Source organism: Arachis stenosperma, chromosome 3 (assembly GCF_014773155.1).
Source record: "Arachis stenosperma cultivar V10309 chromosome 3, arast.V10309.gnm1.PFL2, whole genome shotgun sequence".
NCBI classification, from domain to species: domain Eukaryota; kingdom Viridiplantae; phylum Streptophyta; class Magnoliopsida; order Fabales; family Fabaceae; genus Arachis; species Arachis stenosperma.
The window spans coordinates 102,744,768-102,759,933 of NC_080379.1; the positions used below are offsets into that span (position 1 = coordinate 102,744,768).

The 15,166-nt window shown below is 37.7% G+C and overlaps 1 non-coding gene across 1 annotated transcript; it reads left to right on the top strand.

Moving 5' to 3' along the window:
* The first annotated feature begins 5,679 nt into the window (after nucleotides 1–5,679).
* Nucleotides 5,680–5,783, top strand: LOC130971580 (small nucleolar RNA R71). The gene has a single exon (XR_009082792.1). It is a non-coding gene; the product is annotated as a small nucleolar RNA R71 (small nucleolar RNA).
* Nucleotides 5,784–15,166: the final 9,383 nt, after the last annotated feature.

The window sequence follows — 15,166 nt, forward strand, 5'->3', positions numbered from 1 at the left end:
AGTTCTATAGATCCAGAAAATTCATTTTGAGTGCAAGGAGGTCAGATTCCAATAACATCAGCAGTCCTTTGTTAGCCTCCTATCAGAGTTTTGTTCAGGTCCTTCAATTTTAGCCAGAAAATATCTGAAATCACAGAAAAACACATAAACGCATAGTAAAGTCCAGAAATGTGAATTTAGCATAAAAACTAATGAAAACATCCCTAAAAGTAACTAGATTATATTAAAAACTACCTAAAAACAATGCCAAAAAGCGTATAAATTATCCGCTCATCACAACACCAAACTTAAATTGTTGCTTGTCCCCAAGCAACTGAAAATCAAATAGGATAAAAAGAAGAGAATATACTATAAATTCCAGAATATCAATGAATATTAATTCTAATTAGATGAGCGGGACTTGTAGCTTTTTGCTTCTGAACAGTTTTGGCATCTCACTTTTTCCTTTGAAGTTCAGAATGATTGGCTTCTCTAGGAACTTAGAATTTTGGATAGTGTTATTGATTTTCCTAGTTAAATTTGTTGATTCTTGAACACAGCTACTTTTATGAGTCTTGGCCGTGTCCCTAAGCACTTTGTTTTCTAGTATTACCACCGGATACCTAAATGCCATAGACACATGACTGGGTGAACCTTTTCAGATTGTGACTCAGCTTTGCTAGATGATGATTGGATTTTTGAGGGTTTAGAATTTCACTAATGAAATCTCGTTGTAAAGTATAGTTTCTAAACCAAACAATAATCCTTTCATACAAAAAGTTGTTTGTCACTAGTACAAACCCCTAAAATTTATAAACCGAAGTATTCAAACCTCGGGTCGTTCTCCCTAGGAATTACAATAAAGTGTCTTGCTATTGGTTATGAGTTATTTTGGGGTTTTGGATAAGATGCATGAAAGTAAATGACAATAAAAATAAACTAACAACTAACAAAACTCTTGGCAAGGTGTGAGAACTAGAAATCCTATCCTAGTTACTTTTCTCAATTGTGATGAGAATTGTTCATTGCTACCACTTAGTTAACCTCTAACTATGGAGGGAAGTCAAGTGGATGAATCAATTTGATTCCTCAGGCCCTAATCATCTCCTAAAGGAATGACTAGCTTTAGAGATATTCAAATTAATTAGCAACTTCTAATTATCAATCAACAAAGGAATTAGATAACTCAAGAGTCACTAATTACTCTCCCTAGGCCAAGAGGAACAAAACCTACACTATATCTAGAAGAGACATTTCATCAAACACATAGAGTGCAACACAAGTAAACATTATTAAATGCAAGAATTAAAGGAATCTACAACTACAAAAACAAGAGATCAACAATAGAAAAGCAATGAAGAACAATTATTATGAATTACCTTTTATTGAATTGAAAGAAAATGGAAGTAGCAATAGTAGATCTACAACAAAGTATAAGAGTAATATAAAGGAAATTACAACAAAGAAGTAGAAGAGTGATGAATGTAATAACAATGAATTGGAGAGTAGAAGTAGGAGAGAAAATGAATCAAAACCTAGATCTAAGAACTAAACATAATCCTAATTCTAGAGAGAAGTGAGAGCTTCTCTCTCTAAACTCTAAACTAATCCTAAGTATATTCTATATGCTTGATTAATTGATTGACTAATTGATTGATGCCTTCCCCTTAGCAATTGGCGCCAAAAATGGGTTCAGAAACCCTCTCAAATCGCCAGGCACGTGTTGCATTAATGAAGTCATGTGCTGTCATCGACACGTGCGTGCACGGTACGCGTGCGCGTCCCTGGCTTGTTTCGCAATGTGCGCGCGAGCGCCTTGTGCGCGTGCGCGTGTATGGCCTAGATCAATTCTTTGGCTTTTTTTGTGCTTCTCTCCACTTGCATGCTTTCTTCCTTGCTCCCTTGATCCATGCCTAACCTATTTCATTTTGAGATCACTAGCAAACATATCAAGGCATCTTATGGAATCAAAGAGGAACTAGAATTCATCAAAATAAGGCTTAAAAAGCATGTTTTTTACATTTAAGCACAAATACGGGAGAGATTACAAAACCATGCCAATTCATAGGTTAAATGCGAGAAAAGGTTATCAAAATACCCTAAATTCAATACAAGATAAACCCTAAAAATGGGGTTTATCACTAGAGTCCCCAGTTAGAGGTGTCCAGAGCTCTTAAGCACACTCTTTTTGCTTTGGATCACGACTTTAACCACTCAGCCTCAAGCTTTTCACTTAGGCCTTCATGACACAAGCACATGGTTAGGGATAGCTTGATTTAGCCGCTTAAGCCTGGATTTTATTTCCTTGGGCCCTCCTATCCATTGATGCTCAAAGCCTTGGATCCTTTTTACCCTTGCCTTTTGGTTTTAAGGGCTATTGGCTTTTTCTGCTTGCTTTTTCTTTTTCTTTCTATTTTTTTCACCATTTTTTTTCGCACAAGCTTTTGCTTTTTCACTGCTTTTTCTTGCTTCAAGAATCAAATTTATGATTTTTCAGATCATCAATAACATTTCTCTTGTTCATCATTCTTTCAAGAGCCAACAATTTTAACATTCATAAACAACAAGATAAAAAATATGCACTGTTCAAGCATTCATTCAGAAAACAAAAATTATTGTCACCACATCAATATAATTAAACTAAATTCAAGGATGAATTCGAAATTCATGTACTTCTTGTTCTTTTGAATTAAAACATTTTTCATTTAAGAGAGGTGAATGATTAATGGAATTATTCATAACTTTAAGACATAGTTACTACATACTAATGATCATGAAGTAGAGACACAAAACATAGATAAAAACGAAAAACAAAGAGATAAGAACAAGGAAGTTAAGGAATGAGTCCACCTTAGTGAGGGTGGCGCCTTTTGAAGGTCTAATGGTGCTTTTTGAGCTCCTTTATGTCTCTTCCTTGCTTCTGTTGCATGATCCCTAGTGATTTTGGTGTTCTTATCCTTAGTTGCTTCCAATAATTATGTGAAGGAACATGTATCCCCTGAGGTATCTCAAGGATTTCTTGATGAGGGAATTCCTCATGCTCTCTTGATGTGTAGTCAAATGCTCTTCTACTGAGCTATGGACCCTTGAGATGAATCTCTCCATTTCCCATGACTCAGAGGTGGAAGCTTTTGTCTTCTCTTTTCTCTTCTCTTTCTTTTCTCTTTTTTTTTGAGGTTTCTCTGGCCTTAGGTGCCATCAATGGTTATGGAAAAGCAAGAAAAGCAAAAAAGCTATGCTTTTACCACACCAAACTTAGAATGTTGCTCGCCCTGGAGCAAAAGAAGAAAGAATAGAAGAAGGAGAAGAAGATATGGGGGAGAGGGAGAGATGTTTGTGTTTCGGCCATGTAGGGTGGGTTTGGGTGGGAAGGATGGATGGATGTGAATGGTGAAGAGATGATGGGGAAGAGGGATTGAGGTGATTGGTGAAGAAAGGAGAAGGTGTGTTGAGGTAGGTGGGGATCCTGTGGGGTCCACAGATCCTGAGATGATCCTGTGGGGTCCACAGATCCTGAGGTGTCAAAGATTTACATCCCTTCACCAATTAGGCATGTAAAATGCCGTTGCATACAATTCTGGCATTTAAACGCCGAGGTGATGCATGTTCTGGGCGTTCAACGCCCATGTGCAGCATGTTTCTGGCGTTGAACGCCAGTTCCATGCTTGTTTCTGGCGTTCAGTGCCAGATCTCCCTAGGGTGCATTCCTGGCGTTCAAACGCCAGGATGTTGCTTGTTTCTGGCGTTCAGCGCCAGATCCATGCTCTGTTTTGGCGTTGAACGCCAACCAGATGCTCCTAAACGCCAGTAAGTCCTTCCTCCAGGGTGTGATTTTTCTTCTGTTGTTTTTAATTTTAATATTTTTTTCATGACTCCACATGATCATGAACCTACTAAAACACAAAATAGCAATTAAATAAAAATAAAATTAGATAAATAAAAATTAGGTTGCCTCCCAACAAGCGCTCTTTTAATGTCAATAGCTTGACGGTGGGCACTCATGGAGCCTCACAGGTGATCAGGTCAATGTTGTATAGTTCCAACACCAAACTTAGAGTTTGGTTGTGGGGATTCAACACCAAACTTAGAGTTTGGTTGTGGCCACCCAACACCAAACTTAGAGTTTGATTGTGGGGGCTCTGTTTGACTCTGTACTGAGAGAAGCTCTGCATACTTACTCTCGCTTGTTACAGAAGGATAGCCGTGTGCCTTAAACACAAGGTAGTCCCCATTCAATTGAAGGACTAATCCTCCTCTATTAACATCTATCACAGCTTCTGCTGTGGCTAGGAAAGGTCTTCCAAGGATGATGCATTCATCCTCCTCCTTCCTAGTGTCTAAGATTATGAAATCAGCAGGAATGTAAAGGCCTTTAACCTTTACCAACACATCCTCTACTAACCCATAAGCTTGTCTTACTGACTTGTCTGCCAATTGTAATGGGAATAAGGCAGGCTGTACCTCAATGATCCCCAGCTTCTCCATTACAGAGAGAGGCATAAGATTTATGCTTGACCCCAGGTCACATAGAGCCTTGTTAAAGGTCATGGTGCCTATGGTATAAGGTATTAAGAATTTGCCAGGATCTTGTCTCTTTTGAGGTAATGTTTGCTAAACCCATGTATTTAGTTCACTAATGAGCAAGAGAGGTTCACCTTCCCAAGTCTCATTACCAAACAACTTGGCATTCAGCTTCATGATAGCTCCTAAATATTGAGCAACTTGCTCTCCAGTTACATCTTCATCCTCTTCAGAGGAAGAATAGTCTTCAGAGCTCATGAATGGCAGAAGGAGGTTTAATGGAATCTCTATGGTCTCTATATGAGCCTCAGATTCCTTTAGGTCCTCAATAGGGGACTCCTTCTTGCTCAGAGGACGTCCCAGGAGGTCTTCCTCACTAGGATTTTCGTCCTTTCCTCCCTTGTGCATTCGGCCATATTGATTACATCAATGGCCTTGCACTCTCCTTTTGGATTTTCTTCTGTATTGCTTGGGAGAATACTGGGAAGAGTTTCAATGACTTTCTTACTCAGCTGGCCCACTTGTGCCTCCAAATTTCTGATGGAGGACCTTGTTTCACTCATGAAACTTAAAGTGGCCTTAGACAGATTAGAGACTAAATTTGCTAAATTAGAGGGGCTCTGCTCAGAATTCTCTATTTGTTGCTGAGAATATGATGGAAAAGGCTTGTTATTGCTTAGCCTGTTTCTTCTACCATTATTAAAGCCTTGTTGAGGCTTTTGTTGATCCTTCCACGAGAAATTTGGATGATTTCTCCATGATGAATTATAGGTGTTTCCATAAGGTTCACCCATGTAATTTACCTCTGCTATTGCAGGGTTCTCAGGATCATAAGCTTCTTCAGAAGCTGCCTCTTTAGTACTGTTGGATGCATTTTTCCATCCATTCAAACTTTGAGAAATCATGTTGACTTGCTGAGTCAACACTTTGTTCTGAGCCAATATGGCATTCAGAGCATCAATTTCAAGAACTCCCTTCCTCTGAGGCGTCGCATTATTCACGGAATTCCTCTCAGAAGTGTACATGAATTGGTTATTTGCAACCATGTCAATAAGTTCTTGAGCTTCTGCAGGCGTTTTCTTTAAGTGAATGGATCCACCTGCAGAATAGTCCAATGACATTTTGGAAAACTCAGATAGACCATAATAGAATATATCTAATATGGTCCATTCTGAAAACATGTCAGAAGGACACTTTTTGGTCATCTGCTTGTATCTTTCCCAAGCTTCATAGAGGGATTCACCATCTTTTTGCTTGAAGGTCTGAACATCCACTCTAAACTTGCTCAACTTTTGAGGAGGAAAGAATTTATCCAAGAAGGCCGTGACCAGCTTATCCCAGGAGTCCAGGCTATCTTTAGGTTGTGAGTCCAACCATGTTCTAGCTCTGTCTCTTACAGCAAAAGGGAAAAGCATGAGCCTGTAGACTTCAGGATCTACTCCATTTGTCTTAACAGTCTCACAGATCTGCAAGAACTCAGTTAAAAACTGGTAAGGATCTTCAGATGGAAGTCCATGAAACTTGCAGTTCTGTTGTATTAGAGCAACTAATTGAGGTTTCAGCTCAAAATTGTTTGCTCCATTGGCAGGAATTGAGATGCTTCTTCCATCAAACTTGGACGTGGGTTTAGTAAAATCACCAAGCATCCTCCTTGCATTATTGTTGTTGGGTTCGGCTACCATCTTCTTCTCTTGTTCAAAAATTTCAGAAAAGGTTGCCTCTAGATTGTTGTAATTTAGCTTCTCTTAGTTTCCTCTTCAGAGTCCTTTCAGGTTCTGGATCAGCTTCAACAAAGATGTCTTTTTCCTTATTCCTGCTCATATAGGAAAGAAGAGAATAAAAAAAGAAAGAGGAATCCTCTATGTCACAGTAAAGAGGTTCGGTATTGTTAGTAGAAGAAGAAAGGGAATAAAGAAAAGAGAATGAATAGTCTGGATAAAGAGTAGAGGTAGGGGCAGTGAATTGAGATAAAGAGGTGAAGAGAAGTATTAGTAAATAAATAAATAAATAGAATAAGATGAGAGATAGAAATTTTCGAAAATAATTTTTGAAATGGAGTTAATGAATTTCGAAAATTAGGATAAGAAATAAAATTAAAATTAAAAGTTGAAAAAATTAATTAATTAAAAAGAAATTTGAAAAAGGAGCAGATATTTTCGAAAATTAGAGAGGGAGAGGTAGTTAAGTTGTTTTCAAAAAGATAAGAAACAAACAAGAAGTTAGTTAGTTGATTGAAAAAGATTTGAAAATTAATTTTGAAAAGATAATAAGATAAGAAGATATTTTTGAAATTAAATTTTTGGATAAAATAAAATTTTTGAAAAAGATATGATAAAAAGATAAGATAAGAAGATATGATAAAAAGATAGGATTGAAAAAGCTTTAATTTTTAAAATTAAAATTAATTACTTAACTAACAAGAAACTAAAAGATATGATTCTAGAATTTAAAGATTGAACATTTCTTAACAAGAAAGTAACAAACTTTAAATTTTTGAATCAATCACATTAATTGTTAGTGTAATTTCGAAAATTTGAAATAAAATTAAGAAAAAGATTTTGAAAATAATTTTAAAATTTTCGAAATTAATAAGATAAAAATGAAAAAGATTTGATTTTTGAAAATTTTTTTGAAAAGATAGGATTTTTAAAATTGAAAATTTTACTTGACTTATGAGAAACAACTAATTTTAAAATTTTTGACTAAGTCAACTCAAATTTTCGAAAATTAGGAGATAAATAAGGAAAAGATATTTTTTTTATTTTTGAATTTTTAATGAGGAGAGAGAAAAATAACAAACATTACCCAAAACATGAAAATTTTGGATCAAAACACATGATGCATGCAAGAACACTATGAATGTCAAGATGAACACCAAGAACACTTTGAAGATCATGATGAACATCAAGAACATATTTTTGAAAAATTTTCGATGCAAAGAACACATGCAAGACACCAAACTTAGAAATTTTTAATGCATGGACTCTAACAAACAAAAAATGCATATGAAAAATAACAAAAACACACAACAAAAAAATCATCAGGATCAAACAAGAAGACTTACCAACAACAACTTGAAGATCATGAATAACACTATGAATGCATGGAAATTTTCGAAAAATTAATGCATAAATTTTTAAAGCATGCAATTGATACCAAACTTAAAAATTGACTCAAGACTCAAACAAGAAGCACAAAATATTTTTTATTTTTCTGATTTTTTATTTTTTTTGTATTTTCTTTTTTTTCGAAAAACATATGGAAAAAGAAAATAAGAAATTCAAAATCTTTAAGAAGAATTCCAGGAATCTTTCAATGTTAGCCCAAAGCTCCAATCAAAGGGTTCGACATGGCTTAATAGCCACTCAGCTTTAGGATGGAATTACATGCATTGTGGTGATTAGTTGAAGACCAATTCCAAAGGAGTTTGACTATGGCTTTACAGCCAACCAGGCATCAACATGTTAGTTGTGAAACTCTAGAATTCATTCTTAAAAATTTAGAATAATTTTCGAAAACAGATGAGAAATGTTGAAAAATTTTGAAAATTTTTCGAAAACAAAGGGAAAAATTTTGAAAAATATTTTTGAAAACTTTTTGAAAAAAAAATAAAAAGAAAATTACCTAATCTGAGGAACAAGATGAACCGTCAGTTGTCCATACTCGAACAATCCCCGGCAACGGTGCCAAAAACTTGGTGGACGAAATTGTGATCATCAATAATGGCTCCAAAGGCTTGGTGCTCTCAAACGTGAATCACACTTTGTCACAACTCTGCACAACTAACCAACAAGTGTACTGGGTCGTTCAAGTAATACCTTATGTGAGTAAGGGTCGATCCCACAGAGATTGTTGGTATGAAGCAAGCTATGGTCATCTTGTAAATCCCAGTCAGGCGGATTTAACTGGATTAAGAGATTATTGGTTTAAATAAAGATAATAAAATAAACAGAAAATAAAGATAAAGTTACTCATGTAATTCAATGGTGGGAATTTCAGATAGGTGTATGGAGATGCTGTGTTCCTTCTGAATCTCTGCTTTCCTACTTCTTCCTTCTAGTTCTTCATCACTCCTTTCTATAGAAAGCTGTATGTAGGGCATCACTGTTGTCAATGGATACATCCCATCCTCTCTGTGAAAATGGTCCAAATGCTCTGTCACAGCATGGCTAATCATCTGTCGGTTCTCAATCAGGTTGGAATGAAATCCCGTGATTCTTTTGCGTCTGTCACTAACGCCCAGCCTTCAGGAGTTTGAAGCTCGTCACAGTCATTCAATCTCGATATCCTACTCGGAATACCATAGACAAGGTTAGACTTTCCGGATTCCCATGAATGCCGCCATCAATTCTAGCTTATACCACGAAGATTCTGATCAAGGAATCCAAGAGATATGCGCCCGGCCTAAGGTAAAACGGAAGTGGTTGTCAATCACGCGCGTTCATAGGTGAGAATGATGATGAGTGTCACGGATCATCACATTCATCAAGTTGAAGTGCAACGAATATCTTAGAACAGGAATAAATCGAATTGGATAACAAATGCTAGTAATTGCATTGAAACTCGAGGTACAGCAGGGCTCCACACCCTTAATCTATGGTGTGTAGAAACTCCACCGTTGAAAATACATAAGTGATCAAGGTTCAGGCATGGCCGAATGGCCAGCTCCCAAACATGATCAAAAGTTCAAAAAATACAATCCAAGACGTAATGGTCAAAGACATATAATACACTAGTAAAAAGTTCTATTTATACTAAACTAGCTACTAGGGTTTATAGAAGTAAGTAATTGATGCATAAATCCACTTCCGGGGCCCACTGGTGTATGTTTGGGCTTAGCTTGATCTTTACACGAGATGAGGCTTATCTTGGAGTTGAACGCCAAGTTGTAACGTGTTTTTGGTGTTCAACTCTGGTTCGTGACGTGTTTCTGGCATTTGACTCCAGAATGCAGCATGGAACTGGCGTTGAGCGCCAGTTTACGTCATCTAATTAGGAATAAAGTATGGACTATTATATATTGATGGAAAGCTCTAGATGTCTAATTTCTAACATCGTTGAGAGCACGCCAATTGGAGTTTTGTAGCTCTAGAAAATCCGTTTCGAGTGCAGGGAGGTCAGAATCCAACAGCATCAGCAGTCCTTTGTCAGCCTTTTATCAGAGTTTTGCTCAAGTCCCTCAATTTCAGCCAGAAATTACCTGAAATCACAGAAAAACACACAAACTCATAGTAAAGTCTAGAAATGTGAATTTAGCATAAAAACTAATGAAAAAATCCCTAAAAGTAGCTAGATCCTACTAAAAACTACCTAAAAATAATGCCAAAAAGCGTATATATTATCTGCTCATCACAACACCAAACTTAAATTGTTACTTGTCCCCAAGAAACTGAAAATAAATTAGGATAAAAAGAAGAGAATATACTATAAATCCCAAAATATCAATGAATATTAATTCTAATTAGATGAGCGGGACTTGTAGCTTTTTGCCTCTGAGCAGTTTTGGCATCTCACTTTTTCCTTTGAAGTTTAGAATGATTGGCATCTATAGGAACTTAGAATTTCAGATAGTGTTATTGATTCTCCTAGTTAAGTATGTTGATTCTTGAACACAGTTACTTTTATGAGTCTTGGCCGTGGCCCTAAGCAATTTGTTATCCAGTATTACCACCGGATACATAAATGCCACAGACACATAACTGGGTGAACCTTTTTAGATTGTGACTCAGCTTTGCTAGAGTCCCCAGTTAGAGGTGTCCAGAGCTCTTAAGCACACTCTTTTTGTTTTGGATCACGACTTTAACCACTCAGTCTCAAGCTTTTCACTTGGACCTGCATGCCACAAGCACATGGTTAGGGACAGCTTGATTTAGCCGCTTAGGCCTCGATTTTATTTCCTTGGGCCCTCCTATCGATTGATGCTCAAATCCTTGGATCCTATTTACCCTTGCCTTTTGGTTTTAAGGGCTATTGGCTTTTTTTCTGCTTGCTTTTTTCTTTTTCTTTCTAAAAATTTTTTTTCGCCACTTTTTTTTCGCAAGCTTTTGCTTTTTCACTGCTTTTTCTTGCTTCAAGAATCAATTTTCATGATTTTTCAGATTATCAATAGCATTTCTCTTTGTTCATCATTCTTTCAAGAGCCAACAATTTTAACATTCATAAACAACAAGATAAAAAATTATGCACTGTTCAAGCTTTCATTCAGAAGACAAAATATATTGTCACCACATCAATATAATTAAACTAAATTCAAGGATAATTTTGAAATTCATGTATTTCTTGTTCTTTTGAATTAGAAACATTTTTCATTTAAGAGAGGTGAAGGATTCATGGAATTATTTATAGCCTTAAGACATAGCTAGTTACTAAATACTAATGATCATGTAATAGAGACACAAATATAAATGACATAATAAGCATAAAAACCGAAAAAAACAGAAAAATAAGAACAAGGAATGAATCCACCTTAGTGATGGTGGCACTTTCTTCTTGAAGAACCAATGATGTCCTTATGTTCTTCTATGTCTCTTCCTTGCCTTTGTTACTCCTCCCTCATTGCACTTTGATCTTCTCTAATTTCATGGAGAATGATGGAGTGCTCTTGATGTTCCACCCTTAATTGATCCATATTGTAACTCAAATCTTCAAGAGAAGTGTTGAGTTGTTCCCAATAGTTGTTGGGAGAAAAGTGCATCCCTTGAGGCATCTCCAGGATTTCTTGGTGATGAGCTTCCTCATGCGTCTCTTGGGTTCCATGAGTGGGCTCTCTTGTTTGCTCCATCCTTTTCTTAGTGATGGGCTTGTCCTCCTCAATAGGGATGTCTCCTTCTATGATGACTCCAGCTGAGTAACATAGATGGCAAATAAAATGAGGAAAAGCTAGCCTTGCCAAGGTAGAGGGCTTTTCGGCTATTTTTTAGAATTCAAGGGAGATAACTTCATGAATTTCTACTTCCTCTCCAATCGTGATGCTATGGATCATGATGGCCAGATCCACAGTAACTTCAGATTGGTTGCTAGTGGGGATGATGGAGCGTTGGATGAACTCCAACCATCCTCTAGACACAGGCTTGAGGTCCAGTCTTCTTAGTTGAACCGGCTTGCCTTTGGAGTCTCTTTTCCATTGAGCTCCTTCAACACATATGTCCCTAAGGACTTGGTCCAACCTTTGATCAAAGTTGACCCTTCTTGTGTAGGGGTATGCATCTCCTTGCATCATGGGCAAGTTGAATGCCAACCTCATATTTTTCGGACTAAAATTTAAGTATTTTCCCCGAACTATTGTAAGATAGTTCTTTGGATTCGGGTTCATACTTTGATCATGGTTCCTAGTGATCCATGCATTGGCATAGAACTCTTGAATCATCAAGATTCAAACTTGTTGAATGGGGTTGGTCAGAACTTCCCAACTCCTTCTTTGAATCTCATGTCGGATCTCCGAAAACTCATTTTTCTTGAGCTTGAAAGGGACCTCAGGGATCACCTTCTTCTTGGCCACAACATCATAGAAGTGGTCTTGATGGGCTTTGGAGATGAATCTTTCCATCTTCCATGACTCGGAGGTGGAAGCTTTTGTCTTCCCTTTCCCTTTTCTAGAGGTTTCTCCGACCTTAGGTGCCATCAATGGTAATGGAAAAACAAAAAGCTTATGCTTTTACCACAGCAAACTTAAAATATTGCTCGCCCTCAAGCTAGAGAAGAAAGAAAAGAAGAAGAAGAAGAGAAAATATAGAGGAGATCGTAGGGGAGGTGTATTCGGCCAAGGTGTAGAAGAGGGGTTTGTGTCGTGTGAAAATTAAGGAGAATGGAGGGGTTTATATAGGGAGAGGAGAGGGAGGAGGTTCAGCCATTTAGGGTGGGTTTGGGTGGGAAAGAAATTTAAATTTTGAAGGTAGGTGGGGTTTATAGGGAAGAGTGGATGGATGTGAATGGTGAAGGGGATAGTTGGGAAGAGAGATCGAGGTGATTGGTAAAGGGTTTTGGGGAAGAGTGTTTATTGGAAAGAGAGGATGAATGTTGAGAAGATGGGAGAATATGGTAGGTGGGGATCCTGTAGGGTCCACAGATCCTGAGATGATCCTGTGGGGTCCACAGATCCTGAGGTGTTAAGGATTTATATCTCTGTACCAATTAGGCATGTAAAATGTCTTTGCATGCAATTTTGGCGTTTAAACGCCGAAGTGATGCATGTTCTGGGCGTTCAAAGCCCATGTGTAGCATGTTTCTGGCGTTGAACGCCAAATCCATGCTTATTTCTGGCGTTCAGCGCCAGCTCTCCTCAGGGTGCATTCCTGGCGTTTGAACGCCAGGGTGTTGCTTGTTTCTGGCGTTCAATGCCAGATTCATGCTCTATTTTGGTGTTGAACGCAAGACAGATGCTCCTTACTGGCGTTTAAACGCCATTAAGTCCTTCCATTAGGGTGTGATTTTTCTTCTGCTGTTTTTGATTCTGTTTTTAATTTTAATATTTTTTTTGTGATTCCACATGATCATGTACCTAATAAAACATAAAAGAATGATAAAATAAAAAATAAAATTAGATAAATAAAAATTGGGTTGCCTCCCAATAAGCACTTCTTTAATGTCAATAGCTTGACAGTGGGCTCTCATAGAGCCTCACAGGTGATCAGGTCAAACTTAGAGTTTGACTGTGGGGGCTCTGTTTGACTCTGTACTGAGAGAAGCTCTGCATGCTTACTCTCCCTTGCTATAGAAGAATAACCGTGTGCCTTAAACACAAGGTAGTCCCCATTCAATTGAAGGACTAATTCTCCTCTGTTAACATCTATCACAGCTTCTGCTGTGGCTAGGAAAGGTCTTCCAAGGATGATGCATTCATCCTCCTCCTTCCTAGTGTCTAAGATTATGAAATCAGCAGGAATGTAAAGGCCTTTAACCTTTACTAACACGTCCTCTACTAATCCATAAGCTTGTCTTACTGACTTGTCTGCCAATTGTAATGAGAATAAGGCAGGTTGTACCTCAATGATCCCCAGTTTCTCCATTACAGAGAGTGGCATAAGATTTATGCCTGACCCTAGGTCACACAGAGCTTTCTCAAAGGTCATGGTGCCTATGGTACATGGTATTACGAATTTGCCAGGATCTTGTCTCTTTTGAGGTAAAGTTTGCTGAACCCATGTATCTAGTTCACTAATGAGCAAGGGAGGTTCACCTTCCCAAGTCTCATTACCAAATAACTTGGCATTCAGTTTCATGATAGCTCCTAGATATTGAGCAACTTGCTCTCCAGTTACATCTTCATCCTCTTCAGAGGAAGAATAGTCTTCAGAGCTCATGAATGACAGAAGGAGATTTAATGGAATCTCTATGGTCTCTATATGAGACTCAGATTCCTTTGGATCCTCAATAGGGAACTCCTTCCTTCTTGAAAGATGTCCTATGAGATCTTCCTTATTGAGATTCGCATCCTCTCCCTCCTTCTTGCATTTGGCCATGTTTAGTATATCAATGGCCTTGCACTCTCTCTTTGGATTCTCTTCTATATTGCTTCGGAGAGTACTAGGAGGGGTTTCAGTAACTTTCTTACTCAGCTGGCCCACTTGTGCCTCCAAATTTCTAATGGAGGATCTTGTTTCACTCATGAAACTTAAAGTGGCCTTAGATAGATCAGAGACTAGATTAGCTAAATTAGAAGTGCTTTGCTCAGAATTTTCTGTCTGTTGCTGAGAAGATAATGGAAAAGGCTTGCCATTGCTAAACCTGTTTCTTCCACCATTATTAAAGCCTTATTGCGGCTTTTGTTGATCCTTCCATGAGAAATTTGGATGATTTCTCCATGATGAGTTGTAGGTGTTTCCATAAGGTTCACCTAAGTAATTTACCTCTGCTATTGCAGGGTTATCAGGATCATAAGCTTCTTCTTCAGAAGATTCCTCTTTAGTACTGTTGGATGCATTTTGCCATCCATTCAGACTTTGGGAAATCATGTTAACTTGTTGAGTCAACATTTTTTTCTGAGCCAATATGGCATTCAGAGCATCAATCTCAAGAATTCCCTTCCTTTGAGGCGTCCCATTATTCACGGAATTCCTCTCAGAAGTGTACATGAACTGGTTATTTGCAACCATGTCAATAAGTTCTTGAGCTTCTGCAGGCGTTTTCTTTAGGTGAATGGACTCACCTGCAGAATGGTCCAGTGACATCTTAGAGAACTCAGACAGACCATAATAGAATATATCCAGAATGGTCCATTCTGAAAGTATGTCAGAAGGACACCTTTTGGTTATCTGCTTGTATCTTTCCAAGCTTCATAGAGGGATTCACCATCCTTTTGTTTGAATGTCTAAACATCCAATCTAAGCTTGCTCAGCTTTTGAGGAGGAAAGAATTTAGCCAAGAAGGCCGTGACCAGCTTATCCCAAGAGTCTAGGCTATCCTTAGGTTGTGAATCCAACCATGTTCTAGCTCTGTCTCTTACAGTAAAAGGGAAAAGCATGAGCCTGTAGACTTCAGGATCTACTCCATTCGTCTTTACAGTCTCACAGATCTGCAAGAACTCAGTTAAAAACTAATAGGGATCTTCTGATGGAAGTCTATGAAACTTGCAGTTTTGTTGTATTAGAGCAACTAGTTAAGGTTTCAGCTCAAAATTGTTTGCTCCAATGGCAGGGATTGAGATGCTTCTTCCATCAAACTTAGAAGT